Here is a 15051-nt window from a genome sequence, read left to right as displayed (position 1 = left end):
CTTCCATTCTCTGTCCTCCCTTCCCTTCTCTGTCCTCCCTGCTCCTTCTCTGTCCTCCCTGCTCTTTCTCTGTCCTCCCTGCTCCTTCTCTATCCTCCCTTCCCATCTCCACCCTCCCTGCTCTTTCTCTGTCCTCCCTTCCCATCTCCCTGCTCCTCTGGTAGGCAGTTAACTGTCTGAACTACTCTAATGAGCCCCCACGTGGCATTCATTTGTCACCCTTTCTGTCACAAGTGAGCAGTTTCCATTCCCAGCATAGTTAGAGACGAGTTAAAGGGAATTCTAGAGCTCGCAGCGGGTGACCCTATAACCCCCCCTTCTGGTAACACTTTTCCAAAACAAGGTTGGCACCAAAAAAAAAAAAAAAAATGTCCGCCCCATCTTTAATATGATAGAGTCGCAGCAGTAGACTCAGTATTATGTGGCCTCTCATGTCACCCTTGACCTATCTATTTACTCTTTCCCCTGGGGGATTCCAGAAATCACGAGGATTAGAGCAGCCGCAATGGTGGGGGGGGGACGTTAATTCTGGATCAGGGCGCTGCATCCCACCATTTTCCTGCAAGCTCTGCGGCCAGTTATTCCTGAGAAATCCTGGGCATGTGGAGAATGAGGCACTAGCCAAACACAGGCGCACGCCACCCTCCTCCCCACACACACACGCACTCTCTGATCTCCTGTCAAATATAGGGAACAATAGATAGATCCTGTTACACTGGGCTGGGGGTGAGCGGGGGGGGGGGGGGGGGCGCTCATGTACTTTGAGATGGATATTGTGGGATGAGCATGGGAGAGAGCCTGCTGGGAGGGGGGGGGAGAAGGCTTAAACATTTGTTTCCATATGTTAAGAAGACCACCCTTGGATGACAATGGCCTTCTAGCCTGGACGCATTTTTTTTTTTTGGGGGGGTTCATTTGGCCCCATGTGACACTGTTCTTATGTAGCGGCCTCTCTTCGCCTTTTTCGTTCTTTGCTTGGGGGATTAAAGGGAAGGTGTGTGTGTGTGTCAGTACAAGTGTACGCCTGCACCGAGATTCCTGTTATCAGGACTGACTGCTCCCTCTGCTCACCTTTCTTCCAGGTACCTTCCCCACCAGGGGGCCAAAACCTGGCACAGGGACCCCCGCTCCTGCTGCCGGATCCCGCCGACTACTGGGTCACACTGGATTAAAATAGACCAAGTGGATTACAAAGTTGTTTGGGAAGTCTGGATGGAAAACACAGGGACTTCTTTTCTGGATAGAAAACGCCGGATAAGCTATTGATGTACGCCGACATCTAAGGTTAGTGTTCCCCCCCTGTATTATAATAGTCTGGGGTCAGATCTCTCTGTATTATAATAGTCTGGGGTGAGATCTCTCTGTATTATAATAGTCTGGGGTCAGATCTCTCTGTATTATAATAGTCTGGGGTCAGATCTCCCTGTATTATAATAGTCTGGGGTCAGATCTCTCTGTATTATAATAGTGTGGGGTGAGATCTCTCTGTATTATAATAGTCTGGGGTGAGATCTCTCTGTATTATAATAGTATACGGTCAGATCTCTCTGTATTATAATAGTATAAGGTCAGATCTCTGTATTATAATAGTCTGGGGTGAGATCTCTCTGTATTATAATAGTCTGGGGTCAGATCTCTCTGTATTATAATAGTCTGGGGTCAGATCTCCCTGTATTATAATAGTCTGGGGTCAGATCTCTCTGTATTATAATAGTCTGGGGTCAGATCTCCCTGTATTATAATAGTATAAGGTCAGATCTCTCTGTATTATAATAGTCTGGGGTCAGATCTCCCTGTATTATAATAGTTCTAAGGTCAGATCTCCCTGTATTATAATAGTCTGGGGTCAGATCTCTCTGTATTATAATAGTCTGGGGTCAGATCACCCGGTTTTATAATAGTATAAGGTCAGATCTCTCTGTATTATAATAGTATAAGGTCAGATATCTCTGTATTATAATAGTATAAGGTCAGATCTCTCTGTATTATAATAGTATAAGGTCAGATATCTCTGTATTATAATAGTCTGGGGTCAGATCACCCGGTTTTATAATAGTATAAGGTCAGATCTCCCTGTATTATAATAGTTCTAAGGTCAGATCTCCCTGTATTATAATGGTATGAGGTCTGGTCTTTCTGTATTATAATAATCTGGGGTCAGATCTCCCTGTATTATAACAGTATAAGGTCAAATCTCTTTGTGTCTTAATAGTATGGGGTCACATCTTCTTTATTTATTATATTAGTATGATGTCTAGTCCCTCTGTATTATAATAGTCTGGGGTCAGATCTCTCTGTATTATATTAGTATGATGTCTGTTCTCTCTGTAATATTATAGTCTGGAGTCAGATCTCTCCGTGTTGCAATAGCATGAGGTCTGATCGCTCTGCATTTTCATAGCCCGGGGTCACATTTTTTTTATTATAATTCTCTGGCGTCAGATCGCTCTGTTTTAAAAAAAAAAAAAAAAGTCTGGGATCACATCTCTGTATATTATAATATTTGGGGGTCAGATCTCTCTGTATTATAACAGTCTGGGGTCAGATCTCTCTGTATTATAATAGTCTGGGGTCAGATCTCCCTGTATTATAATAGTCTGGGGTCAGATCTATCTGTATTATAATAGTCTGGGGTCAGATCTCCCTGTATTATAATAGTCTGGGGTCAGATCTCTCTGTATTATAATAGTCTGGGGTCAGATCTCTCTGTATTATAATAGTCTGGGGTCAGTTCCTTCTGTATTATAATAGTCTGGGGTCAGATCTCCCTGTATTATAATAGTCTGGGGTCAGATCTCTCTGTATTATAATAGTCTGGGGTCAGATCTCCCTGTATTATAATAGTCTGGGGTCAGATCTCTCTGTATTATACTAGTCTGGGGTCAGATCTTTCTCGATTATAATGGTCTCTGGTTAGATTCCTCTGTATTGTAATAGTATTGGGTCAGATCTCTCTGTATTATAATAGTCTGGGGTCAGATCTCTCTGTATTACAGTCTGGGGTCAGATCTCTCTGTATTACAGTCTGGGGTCAGATCTCTCTGTATTATAACAGTCTGAAGTCAGAACCCTCTGTATTATAACAGTCTGGGGTCAGATCTCTCTGTATTATAACAGTCTAGGGTCAGGTCTCTCTGTATTATAACAGTCTGAAGTCAGAACCCTCCGCATTATAATAGTCTGGGGTCAGATCCCTGTATATTACATTAGACCGGGGTCAGATCCCTCTGTATTCTATTTCCCATCTAGGGAACCCTGTATATTACACAGTGGATAATCTGCCATGGTAAATTCTCTGCTCATACAGGTTCGGGATCTTGTGGATCCCCTGGCTGTGGCGAGTTCTCTGGATTTTGGGAATCGGGAATGATGGCAGACAGAAATTTCAGAGATTTTGTTCCAGATTCAGAATTCTGGAGGTGAAGAGGGATCTTTGTTCTATAAATTCGGGATCCAGGAGGTTTCTGGGGCCGGGGGCCCCTCCGCTCTGCTGGGGGCCACATGTGACTGTCACTGGATTCCTAATACACAGGACTCAGAGGAATTTGGCCAGCTGCCGGATAGAGAAGCCCCTGCTTGTCTGGATTAGACTAGAGACGAAATCATAAAGAGGAAGTAAAGGTAATTTCCTGCCTGAACATTCAGAAAGCCCCCCCACCTGTCTTTGTATATATACCATCATCTATATACAGGCACCTGTATGCCAGGAGAGCCCCCCACCCCACCTGTGTGTACTGTATATATACCAATATCTTATATACAGGCACCTCTATACCAGAATGCCCCCACCACACCTCAAAAAAGTACAAATACCTTCCTCCAATATACAGGGCATCCAACCTCCTTCTAATATACAGGTACCCTTCTCTACATCGTTCTGTCCTTATTTCTCCCCTCTGTCTTCCCTATTTCTATTGCCCCTCTATCACTATCTCCCCTGTGTCTCTCTCCCTATCCACCCTGTGTGTCTCTCTCCCTATCTCCCCTGTGTCTCTCTCCCTATCCCCCCTGTATCTCTCCCCCTATCTCCCCTGTGTCTCTCTCCCTATCCCCCCTGTGTCTCTCTCCCTATCTCCCCTGTGTCTCTCTCCCTATCTCCCCTGTGTCTCTCTCACTATCTCTTCTGTGTCTTTCTCCCTATCTCTTCTGTGTCTCTCTTGCTATCTCCCCTGTGTCTCTCTCCCTATCTCCCCTGTGTCTCTCTCCCTATCTCCCCTGTGTCTCTCTCCCTATCTCCCCTGTGTCTCTCTCCCTACCCCCCCTGTGTCTCTCTCCCTATCCCCCCTGTGTCTCACTCTCCATATCTCCCCTGTGTCTCTCTCCCTATCTCTCCTGTGTCTCTCTCCCTATCTCTTCTGTGTCTCTCTCCCTATCTCCCCTGTGTCTCTCTCCCTATCTCCCCTGTGTCTCTCTCCCTATCTCCCCTGTGTCTCTCTCCCTATCTCCCCTGTGTCTCTCTCCCTATCTCCCCTGTGTCTCTCTCCCTATCCCCCTGTGTCTCTATCCCTATCCCTCCTGTGTCTCTATCCCTATCCCCCCTGTGTCTCTCTCCCTATCACTCTTATGTCTCTCTCCCTATCTCCCCTGTGTCTCTCTCCCCATCTCCCCTGTGTCTCTCTCCCTATCTCCCCTGTGTCTCTCTCCCTATCTCCCCTGTGTCTCTCTCCCTATCTCCCCTGTGTCTCTCTCCCTATCTCCCCTGTGTCTCTCTCCCTATCTCCCCTGTGTCTCTCTCCCTATCCCCCCTGTGTCTCACTCTCCATATCTCCCCTGTGTCTCTCTCCCTATCTCCCCTGTGTCTCTCTCCCTATCTCTCCTGTGTCTCTCTCCCTATCTCCCCTGTGTCTCTCTCCCCATCCCCCTGTGTCTCTATCCCTATCCCTCCTGTGTCTCTATCCCTATCCCCCCTGTGTCTCTCTCCCTATCACTCTTATGTCTCTCTCCCTATCCCCCCTGTGTCTCTCTCCCTATCTCCCCTGTGTCTCTCTCCCTATCTCCCCTGTGTCTCTCTCCCTATCTCCCCTGTGTCTCTCTCCCTATCTCCCCTGTGTCTCTCTCCCTATCTCCCCTGTGTCTCTCTCCCTATCTCCCCTGTGTCTCGCTCCCTATCCCCCCTGTGTCTCACTCTCCATATCTCCCCTGTGTCTCTCTCCCTATCTCCCCTGTGTCTCTCTCCCTATCTCTCCTGTGTCTCTCTCCCTATCTCTCCTGTGTCTCTCTCTCTATCTCCCCTGTGTCTCTCTCCCTATCCCCCTGTGTCTTTATCCCTATCCCCCCTGTGTCTCTATCCCTATCCCCCCTGTGTCTCTCTCCCTATCACTCTTATGTCTCTCTCCCTATCCCCCCTGTGTCTCTCTCCCTATCCCCCCTGTGTCTCTCTCCCTATCCCCCCTGTGTCTCTCTCCCTATCTCCCCTGTGTCTCTCTTCCTATTTCTCCTGTGTCTCTCTCGCTATCTCCCCTGTGTCTCTCTCCCTATCCCCCCTGTGTCTCTCTCCCTATCCCCCCTGTGTCTCTCTCCCTATCCCCCCTGTGTCTCTCTCCCTATCCCCCCTGTGTCTCTCTCCCTATCCCCCCTGTGTCTCTCTCCCTATCCCCCCTGTGTCTCTCTCCCTATCCCCCCTGTGTCCCTCTCCCTATCCCCCCTGTGTCTCTCTCCCTATCCCCCCTGTGTCTCCCTATCTCCCCTGTGTCTCTCTCCCTATCTCCCCTGTGTCTCTCTCGCTATCTCCCCTGTGTCTCTCTTCCTATCCCCCCTGTGTCTCTCTCCCTATCTCCCCTGTGTCTCTCTCCCTATCTCCCCTGTGTCTCTTTCCCTATCTCTTCTTTGTCTCTCTCGCTATCTCCCCTGTGTCTCTCTCCCTATCTCTCCTGTGTGTCTCTCCCTATCTCCCCTGTGTCTCTCTCTCTCTCTCTATCCCCCCTGTGTCTCTCATTCTATTCCCCCTGTTTCTCTCTTTCTATTCCCCCAGTGTCTCTCTCCCTATCTCTCCTGTGTCTCTCTTTCTATTCCCCCTGTGTCTCTCTTTTCATTCCCCCTGTGTCTCTCTCCCTATCTCTCCTGTGTCTCTCTTTCTATTCCCCCTGTGTCTCTCTCGCTATCTCCCCTGTGTCTCTCTCGCTATCTCCCCTGTGTCTCTCTCGCTATCTCCCCTGTGTCTCTCTCGCTATCTCCCCTGTGTCTCTCTCCCTATCCCCCCTGTGTCTCTCTCCCTATCCCCCCTGTGTCTCTCTCCCTATCCCCCCTGTGTCTCTCTCCCTATCCCCCCTGTGTCTCTCTCGCTATCTCCCCTGTGTCTCTCTCGCTATCTCCCCTGTGTCTCTCTCGCTATCTCCCCTGTGTCTCTCTCGCTATCTCCCCTGTCTCTCTCCCTATCCCCCCCCGTGTCTCTCCCCCCCCCCAAGTGTCTCTCTCTCTATCTCCCCTGTGTCTCTTTCTTTTTATATTTTCCCTCTGTCTCCCTTTCTATCTCCCCTCTGTCTCTCTACCTCTGTTTCCCTATCCCGCCTTCTATTTCTTCTCTGTCTCTGTGCTCCCATTTGTCTGCTTTTCTCTATCTCCCTCTTCCTATCTCTCTATTTCACCCCCCCACCTCTCACCTCTCTGTCTCTCCCCAGTGTCCGCCTCTTTTCTCCCTATGTCTCTGTTTATATCCCTTACTTCTTCTCTGTCTCTCCTCTGTCTCTCTGTCTTGCCTGTCTCCTCTTATTTCCCTCTCTATCCCCCCTTAATCTTCCGCTCTGTCTTTCTCTCTCTCTTTCTTTCTCAATCTATTTCCCTTCTGTCATTCCTCTCCTAGCTCCTATCTGTCTCCCTTCCTTTATCTCCTCTGTCTATCCCCCTTGTCTCTTTTTATGCCCTCTGTTTTTCCTTCTCTATCCCCCCTCTCTCTCTCTCTTTCCCTTGTCTGTCTCTTTCTCCCCTGTGCCTCTCTTTCTATCTCTCCCCAGCTTATCTTGCTCTCTCTGCCCCCCTCTAATTCTCTTGTCTCTCTCTGTCTTTCTCACAATATATCCACTCTGTCTCTTCTCTTTCTTCCTTCTATCTCTCCCCCCCCCCCCCTGTTTCCCTATCTATCTCCCTCTCAATTTCTTCTCTGTCTCGCTTTGTCTCCCCTTGTCTCCTTTTCTATCTTCTGTCTTTCTCTATATAATGCTCTACTGTCTCCTCTTATATCTCCTCTTTCTCCCTTTATCACTCCTTTGAATTCTTCCCTATCTCCCCCTTGTCTCCCTTTACCCTTCTTCTGTCCCCCTTATCTCCCTCCTGTCTCTATATCTCTCCTTCCTCTTCTTCTCTATCTCACTTTATATCTTCCTCCTTCTTCTTCTCTATCTCACTTTATATCTTCCTCCTTCTTCTCTATCTCCTCCTTATATCTCCTGTTTTTTTATCTCCCATCTCTCTCTCCTGACTCTATACCTTCTGTCTGTCCCACCCAATCTTCCTATTGTCTTTTTTTCTGTAGCTCTGTACCTTCTCTCTCCCTATCTCCTCTCTGTCTCCTCTCTCTCTCTCTCTCTCTCTCTCTCTCTCTCTATCTCCTCTCTGTCTCCTCTCTCTCTCTCTATCTCTCCCTCTATCTCCCATCTGTTTGTATATCCTCTCCATTTTTTTCTCTTTTCTATTATCTCTCTTTCTTTCTATTTGTCTCTGCCCCACTCTCTGTCTACCCCCTGTCCCTTTATTTGTCGTCTCTCTCTCTCTCCTTTCCTATCTCCCACCTGTCTCTGTTTCCCTTTTTGTATCTCTCCTCTATCTCCCCTCTGTCTCTCTCTATCTCTCTCCCTGTCTCTCCCCTTTTGTCTCTCTCCATCTTTATCTCTCCCTGTATCTCCCCTTTGTCTCTCTCCTTTTTTATCTCCCCTCTGTCTTTGCCATTTTTGTGTCTCTCCGTCTTTATCTCCCCCCTCTCTCTCCCCTTTTTGTATCTCTCTTTATTTATTTCCCCTCTGTCTCTCCCCCTTTGTCTCTTTCCTTCTTTATCTCCCCTCTGTCTCTCTCCTCTATCTCTCTCCCTGTCTCTCCCCTTTTGTCTCTCTCCTTCTCTATCTTCCCTCTGTATCTCTGCTTGTCTCCCCTCTGTGTTTCCCCTTTTGTCCCTCTCCTTCTCTATGTCCCCTCTGTCTCTCCACTTTTGTCTCTCTTCTTCTTCCTCTCCTCTCTGTTTCTCCTTTGTCTCTCTCCCTGTCTCTCTCCTTTTTTACCCCACCTCTGTCTCTCTCCATGTCTCCTCTGCCTCTCCCCTTTTGTCTCTCTCCTTCTCTATGTCCCCTCTATCTCTCTCCTCTGTCTCTGTCCTTCTTTATTTCCCCTCTGTCTCTCCTCTATCTCTCCACTTCTGTCTCTCTCATTATCTATCTCCCCTCTGTCTCTCTCCTTGTCTCTCCTCTGTTTTTCCAGTTTTCTGTCCCTCCTCAGTCTCTCTCACTGACTCTCCTCTGTCTCTCTCACCGACTCTCCTCTGTCTCTCTCACTGACTCTCCTCTGTCTCTCTCCCTGTCTCTCCTCTGTCTCTCTCACCGACTCTCCTCTGTCTCTCTCACCGACTCTCCTCTGTCTTTCACTGACTCTCCTTTGTCTTTCACTGACTCTCCTCTGTCTCTCTCACTGACTCTCCTCTGTCTCTCTCCCTGTCTCTCCTCTGTCTCTCTCACCGACTCTCCTCTGTCTCTCTCACCGACTCTCCTCTGTCTTTCACTGACTCTCCTTTGTCTTTCACTGACTCTCCTCTGTCTCTCTCACTGACTCTCCTCTGTCTCTCTCACTGACTCTCCTCTGTCTCTCGTACTGACTCTCCTCTGTCTCTCGTACTGACTCTCCTCTGTCTCTCGTACTGACTCTCCTCTGTCTCTCTTACTGACTCTCCTCTGTCTCTCTTACTGACTCTCCTCTGTCTCTCTCACTGACTCTCCTCTGTCTCTCTCACTGACTCTCCTCTGTCTCTCTCACTGACTCTCCTCTGTCTCTCTCACTGACTCTCCTCTGTCTCTCTCACCGACTCTCCTCTGTCTCTCTCACCGACTCTCCTCTGTCTCTCTCACCGACTCTCCTCTGTCTCTCTCACCGACTCTCCTCTGTCTCTCTCACCGACTCTCCTCTGTCTCTCTCACCGACTCTCCTCTGTCTCTCTCACCGACTCTCCTCTGTCTCTCTCACCGACTTTCCTCTGTCTCTCTCACTGACTTTCCTCTGTCTCTCTCACTGACTCTCCTCTGTCTCTCTCACTGACTCTCCTCTGTCTCTCTCACCGACTCTCCTCTGTCTCTCTCACCGACTCTCCTCTGTCTCTCTCACCGACTCTCCTCTGTCTCTCTCACCGACTCTCCTCTGTCTCTCTCACCGACTCTCCTCTGTCTCTCTCACCGACTCTCCTCTGTCTCTCTCACCGACTTTCCTCTGTCTCTCTCACTGACTCTCCTCTGTCTCTCTCACTGACTCTCCTCTGTCTCTCTTACTGACTCTCCTGTCTTTCTCACTGACACTCCTCTGTCTTACTGACTCTCCTCTGTCTCTCTCACTGACTCTCCTCTGTCTTTCACTGACTCTCCTCTGTCTCTTCACTGACTCTCCTCTGTCTCTTCACTGACTCTCCTCTGTTTCTCTCACTGACTCTCCTCTGTCTCTCTCACTGACACTCTTCTGTCTCTCTCCGTCTCTCTCACTGACTCTCCTCTGTTTCTCTTACTGACTCTCCTCTGTCTTTCACTGACTCTCCTCTGTCTTTCACTGACTCTCCTCTGTCTTTCACTGACTCTCCTCTGTCTTTCACTGACTCTCCTCTGTCTCTCTCACTGACTCTCCTCTGTCTCTCTCACTGACTCTCCTCTGTCTCTCTCACTGACTCTCCTCTGTCTCTCTCACTGACTCTCCTCTGTCTCTCTCACTGACTCTCCTCTGTCTCTCTCACTGACTCTCCTCTGTCTCTCTCACTGACTCTCCTCTGTCTCTCTCACTGACTCTCCTCTGTCTCTCTCACTGACTCTCCTCTGTTTCCCTCACTGACTCTCCTCTGTCTTTCACTGACTCTCCTCTGTCTTTCACTGACTCTCCTCTGTTTCTCTCACTGACTCTCCTCTGTCTTTCACTGACTCTCCTCTGTCTCTCTCACTGACTCTCCTCTGTCTCTCTCACTGACTCTCCTCTGTCTCTCTCACTGACTCTCCTCTGTCTCTCTCACTGACTCTCCTCTGTCTCTCTCACTGACTCTCCTCTGTCTCTCTCACTGACTCTCCTCTGTCTCTCTCACTGACTCTCCTCTGTCTCTCTCACTGACTCTCCTCTGTCTCTCTCACTGACTCTCCTCTGTCTCTCTTACTGACTCTCCTCTGTCTCTCTTACTGACTCTCCTCTGTTTCTCTTACTGACTCTCCTCTGTCTCTCTCACTGACTCTCCTCTGTCTTTCACTGACTCTCCTCTGTCTTTCACTGACTCTCCTCTGTCTCTCTTACTGACTCTCCTCTGTCTCTCTCACTGACTCTCCTCTGTCTTTCACTGACTCTCCTCTGTTTCTCTCACTGACTCTCCTCTGTCTCTCTCACTGACTCTCCTCTGTCTTTCACTGACTCTCCTCTGTCTCTCTTACTGACTCTCCTCTGTTTCTCTCACTGACTCTCCTCTGTCTCTCTCACTGACTCTCCTCTGTCTCTCTCACTGACTCTCCTCTGTCTCTCTCACTGACTCTCCTCTGTCTCTCTCACTGACTCTCCTCTGTCTCTCTTACTGACTCTCCTCTGTTTCTCTCACCGACTCTCCTCTGTCTCTCTCACTGACTCTCCTCTGTCTCTCTCACTGACTCTCCTCTGTCTCTCTCACTGACTCTCCTTTGTCTCTCTCACTGACTCTCCTCTGTCTTTCACCGACTCTCCTCTGTCTCTCTCACCGACTCTCCTCTGTCTCTCTCACTGACTCTCCTCTGTCTCTCTCACTGACTCTCCTCTGTCTCTCTCACTGACTCTCCCCTGTTTCTTTCACTGACTCTCCTCTGTTTCCCTCACTGACTCTCCTCTGTCTTTCACTGACTCTCCTCTGTCTCTCCTTATGTACCCCCTCGGCAGGGCCCATGTTATTGTATATGATAAATCAGAATTTATGAGAAGGTAGGAACAGGTACCCCAACTGAATACCACAGAAGATATTTATAGGCCCAATGTGTATTTTAGTAGGTAGTAATCCAGTTATTATTATTATACAGGATTTATATGGCGCCAACAGTTTGCGCAGCGCTTTACAACATCAGGGAAGACAGTACAGTCACAATACAATACAGGAGGGATCAGAGAGCCCTGCTCGTTGCAGGTGTCCCCCCTAAGGACGGCATCCCTTGTGACCGCACGTCTCATACATGGTGACCCCCGGCCATGCTTCCCTCCATTCATGGCTCTCCCCATTTATGAGGTTGTCGGTGAGTCTCCTTCCTCCCCACTGGCGTCTGTGTGCTGTGTCCCCACATAATAGGCCTCCTCTTCTGTCATCATATAATGGTCAGTTAGCATCTGCTGTCAGCAGTCACAGACAGACGTCAGCTTCTGTCCTCCCCGGGGAACTGACCTGAGCTGAGATAATGTGTCATTACAATGTCCAGGTATGTGTGTGAGGGAATCCCACTGCGAGCCGGATGGGAATCCCAAACAACGTTCTCACAGCGCCTGCTGACAGACGAGATGAAGAGAACACATTCATATTTGTCCTTCCTCAATCTGCCAAACTATGAGCCAAAATCTGTCCTCCCTCCGTGCAACAATGTCAGCCGGGAAGAGAAGACGATTATATTGGTCCTTTTCCTCCGATATCCCAGATACTGCACACTTACCTGTCCTGACCTCTTCATACTACACACCTATAGATGTATTAATATACACACACCTGACCTGTCCCCTTCATCCTGTATATTCACCTATATATACACCTGACCTACCCCCTTCATACTGTACACCTGTATATTTACCTATATATACACCTGACCTGCCCCACTCATCCTCTACACCTATATATACACCTGACCTGCCCCCTTCATACTGTACACCTGTATATTCACCTATATATACACACCTGACCTGCCCCCTTCATCCTGTACACCTGTATATTTACATATATATACACCTGACCTACCTCCTTCATACTGTACACCTGTATATTTACTTATATATACACCTGACCTGTCCCATTCATCCTGTACACCTGTATATTCACCTATATATACACCTGACCTACCCTATTCGTCCTGTACACCTGTATATTCACCTATATATACACCTGACCTGCCCCCTTCATCCTGTACACCTGTATATTCACCTATATATACACCTGACCTGCCCCCTTCATACTGTACACCTGTATATTTACTTATATATACACCTGACCTGTCCCATTCATCCTGTACACCTGTATATTCACCTATATATACACCTGACCTGCCCCCTTCATCCTGTACACCTGTATATTCACCTATATATACACCTGACCTGCCCCCTTCATACTGTACACCTGTATATTCACCTATACATACACCTGACCTGCCCCCTTCATACTGTACACCTGTATATTCACCTATATATACACCTGACCTACCCCATTCATCCTGTACACCTGTATATTTACATATATATATATATATATATATATATATATATATATATATATATATATATATATATATATATATACACCTGACCTACCCCCTTCATACTGTACACCTGTATATTCACCTATATATACACCTGACCTACCCTATTCATCCTGTACACCTGTATATTTACCTATATATACACCTGACCTGTCCCCTTCATACTGTACACCTGTATATTCACCTATATATACACCCGACCTGCCCCCTTCATACTGTATATTCACCTATATATACACCTGACCTGCCCCCTTCATACTGTACACCTGTATATTCACCTATATATACACCTGACCTGTCCCATTCATCCTGTACACCTGTATATTCACCTATATATACACCTGACCTGCCCCCTTCATACTGTACACCTGTATATTCACCTATATATACACCTGACCTGCCCCCTTCATACTGTACACCTGTATATTCACCTATATATACACCTGACCTTCCCCTTCATCCTGTACACCTGTATATTCACCTATATATACACCTGACCTACCCCATTTATCCTGTACACCTGTATATTTACATATATATATATATATATATATATATACACCTGACCCCTTCATCCTGTACACCTGTATATTCACCTATATATACACCTGACCTGCCCCCTTCATACTGTACACCTGTATATTCACCTATATATACACCTGACCTACCCCCTTCGTACTGTACACCTGTATTATTTACCTATATATACACCTGACCAGTCCCATTCATCCTGTACACCTGTATATTTACCTATATATACACACCTGACCCGCCCCTTCATACTGTACACCTGTATATTCACCTATATATACACACCTGACCTACCCTATTCATCCTGTACACCTGTATATTTACCTATATATACACCCTGCAGAATTTCTAGCATGCACTGTCCCCTTTGCAAAGCTGAGACCTGCCAGTGTCATGGATTGTTCTCAATCATCGTCTGGGAAGACCAGGTGATGTCAATCTCAAAGGTTTTAAATGCCCAGACTCATCTGACCCTCCCCCAACAATCAGCACCATGGGTTCTTCTAAGCAGTTGTCTAGAAAACTGAAAGTGAAAATAGTTGACGCTCACAAAGCTGGAGAAGCTATAAGAAGATAGCAAAGCTTTTTCAGATGTCAATATCCTCTGTTCGGAATGTAATTAAGAAATGGCAGTCATCAGGAACAGTGGAAGTTAAAGCAAGATCTGGAAGACCAAGAAAAATATCAGACAGAACAGCTCGCAGGATTGTGAGAAAAGCAATTCAAAACCCACGTTTGACGGCACAATCCCTCCAGAAAGATCCCAGGACACCATCCGTCGTCTCATTAGGGGCATGCCCTGATGTTGTCAGGCATGCATACAAGCACTTGGGGGCCATACAAACTACTGAGGAGCATTTTGAGTTGCTGCAATGAAATTTCAGCAAAATGGACGAGCTTGCTGCATAATTTTTTCACTTTGATTTTCGGGGTGTCTTTGAATTCAGCCCTCTGTAGGTGGATAATTTTCATTTCCATCAAACGATGTGCCATCCTTTCATTCCTAACACATTACCCCGTCCATACCAGTATAGATCCCAACACATTACCCAGTCCATATCAGTATAGATCCCAACACATTACCCAGTCCATACCAGTATAGATCCCAACACATTACCCAGTCCATACCAGTATAGATCCCAACACATTACCCAGTCCATACCAGTATAGATCCCAACACATTACCCAGTCCATACCAGTATAGATCCCAACACATTACCCAGTCGATACCAGTATAGATCCCGACACATTACCCAGTTAATACCAGTAAAGATCCCAACACATTACCCAGTCCATACCAGTATAAATCCCAACACATTACCCAGTCCATACCAGTATAGATCCCAACACATTACCCAGTCGATACCAGTATAGATCCCGACACATTACCCAGTTAATACCAGTAAAGATCCCAACACATTACCCAGTCCATACCAGTATAGATCCCAACACATTACCCAGTCCATATCAGTATAAATCCCAACACATTACCCAGTCCATATCAGTATAGATCCCAACACATTCCCAGTCCATACCAGTATAGATCCCAACACATTACCCAGTTCATGCCAGTATAGATCCCAACACATTACCCAGTCCATACCAGTATAGATCCCAACACATTACCCAGTCCATACCAGTATAGATCCCAACACATTACCCAGTCCATACCAGTATAGATCCCAACACATTACCCAGTCCATATCAGTATAGATCCCAACACATTACCCAGTCCATACCAGTATAGATCCCACCACATTACCCAGTCCATATCGGTATAGATCCCAACACATTACCCAGTCCATATCGGTATAGATCCCAACACATTACACAGTCCATATCAGTATAGATCCCAACACATTACCCAGTCCATACCAGTATAGATCCCAACACA

The 15051-nt window shown here is 47.2% G+C and overlaps 1 protein-coding gene across 2 annotated transcripts in view; it reads left to right on the top strand.

The window, feature by feature from the left end:
• Nucleotides 1–787: 787 nt before the first annotated feature.
• The window catches only part of DLK2 (delta like non-canonical Notch ligand 2), a 35408-nt gene continuing 21144 nt past the window's right edge, over nt 788–15051 (top strand). The window contains exons 1-2 of one of the 2 annotated variants that reach the window (XM_040351742.1): nt 788–994; nt 1083–1284. The gene's annotated coding sequence lies outside the window, so the exon portion shown is untranslated. Of the gene's footprint in view, nt 1285–3532; nt 3622–15051 lie in introns of both variants that reach the window. The other variant, XM_040351743.1, reaches the window with a different exon arrangement.

The sequence above is a fragment of the Rana temporaria genome, chromosome 4 (assembly GCF_905171775.1).
Source record: "Rana temporaria chromosome 4, aRanTem1.1, whole genome shotgun sequence".
Taxonomy (NCBI): Eukaryota; Metazoa; Chordata; class Amphibia; order Anura; family Ranidae; genus Rana; species Rana temporaria.
The sequence above is the reverse complement of the archived record's forward strand: the minus strand, read 5'-3'. Positions and strand labels throughout refer to the sequence as shown.